The sequence below is a fragment of the Echinops telfairi genome, unplaced genomic scaffold, assembly GCF_000313985.2.
Source record: "Echinops telfairi isolate 266 unplaced genomic scaffold, ASM31398v2 ScPeMD7_443;HRSCAF=831, whole genome shotgun sequence".
NCBI lineage: Eukaryota > Metazoa > Chordata > Mammalia > Afrosoricida > Tenrecidae > Echinops > Echinops telfairi.
Window position 1 is genome coordinate 22,039,940 of NW_022104341.1, and position 2,154 is coordinate 22,042,093.

Sequence of the window (2,154 nt, forward strand, 5' to 3'; positions counted from 1 at the left end):
AATAAAAGCAAATGATCATCATGAATCATTAACAAAAGTAGAAGGCAAGAGTGATTTGTAATGTGGACTGAATTATTGAATCCATACTGTTTTTTAACAGGCTATAATAAGAAATAGATTTTTGTTGCGTCAATAATACCTAGGGAAAATCGAAGGCGGGAAAGGAGTGATAGTGATAGTAATGTGTCCATATTAAGATGAGAGCTGAAACAAAATAAGCCAATAAAGAAAAGAAACTGGGTTGATATTTGTACTACATTCTCATTTCTATGAAAATTTTTAGTTTGGTATTAGATCATTTAAATTTTTCAAAATTACTTTTTCACACTTCTATAATACAGATTTTTCTGGCTAAAGTTTATATACGTATTGATCCTTGACTATATGCCAGGTGACAAGTCAAGCATAGAGAGATAAGTGAGAGAAAGATCTTTCCTTGATGTCTATTGGAGGAAGACAGAAGGGTCAAGACACAAGGTGGAGTGTAGTCTAATGCAGCAAATCTACAGTGACCTAGCCACAGGTGAGAGTGTCCATTAGCCTTACTATCAGGCAGAGACCATTGTAATTGTGATTATACTGGATCGAACGGGACAGTTGGCCAGTTCACCCCGCTATAGATGCAACATGAATTTGTTCTGGGTGCAAGTGTTTCTTACTGGTTCCATGACAGACATTTCTTCCCTGGTTTTTTGATTAGTGTTGGGGTCTTTTCCTTCTTACACATTATCAGTACTTTCATCTGTAGAGTACACATTATGTTTTTACCCTTGCCACCTTAGCATGATTTTGGTTTTTGTTCTTTTCCTGTTGGGTCTCCCATCTATGAAGCACTGTAGAAATGGATATGTAATGATAAGAATGGATACAAGGGGACATGCTGAACAAAGGAGTAGAGGAGGATAAGGAGGGAAAGGGGATTTGAGGAGTAACGAATGAAGACGGAAAGGGGGAAGGAGCACTAGAGGGAATAGTGTTTGCATAAATCATCGTAAAGGTTTTTAATTATGGGTGGGGTGGGATGGGGATGCTCTAAAATTGATGTGGGGCTGATTGTACAATTCTCTGTGATATGATTGAATTATTGAAATATATTATATATAATTTACTTGCCAAGAAAACTGCTGAAAAAGAAAAAAAAAAGAGAGGCCTAACCGTAGCTAGTCAAATTGGAAATGCAAATACAATGTGACAATCAATGGCTAGATTCTGAACAGAGGATTTTTCATATGTGTCCTTTAGAAGCCAAGCAATAAGGTATTCACCACGGCACTGTGCATAGCATCTGCAAGTTGGTGGTTAGCATTACTTGTAGGCCAGAAGGTCAGAAAGTATTGTTACAAAGCCACGGAAATTGTTATTAACCAAAAGTAATATAAAATAGATCAACATATCCTCCACTTAGGTCTATGCATTCATGGTGGTGTTACCATCCTCCAACATTTGCTCGTCCGTGTGTTGTACTGGGTCACTTGAGTGTTGCTGTCATGCTCGAAGCTATGTCCATGGTGTTTCAAATACCACCAGGGTCACCCAGAGGGAAAGTTTTCTTTGCTTCCTGAGGAAGAACAGACCATAAAGAAGGAATAGGTTGTCTACTTCAGAGGCATTATCAATGAAAATCTTGTGAGTAGCAGTGACACCTTGTCAGATCTGAAAACCTCCTGTACTGTAGCAGAATAATGCCGGGACAGTGCCAGAAGATGAGTGCTTCAGGTGAGAAGCCACCCCGAAATGACTCAGAGCTGCCTTCTCAAAGTTGGGATGGCCCTAGTGACGTAGACTAGGTAAAGCCTGCAGGCATAAGGCCTTCGGGGCCTCCCTTTGCTGATGGAGCATGACACGAAATGAGAAGGAACAGTTTCAAACATCAATTAATAATTGGAACGTGAAATGTGCATGGAGTATGAAGACAGGAAAATTGAAAGTTGTCAAAAGTGAAATTGAGATACACAAGCGGCCATGTAGCCGAGAAGCAATAAAGCCCACATGGAAGAAACACACCAGCCTGTGTGATCATGATGTGTCAATGGGAGCAGGTATCAGGCATCAAAGACCCAGAACAAAAAAATCATAATGGGAATGAGGGGAGGAGTGAGGAGTGGAGGCCCAAAGCCCATCTATAAGCAATTGGACATCCCCTTCCAGAAGTGT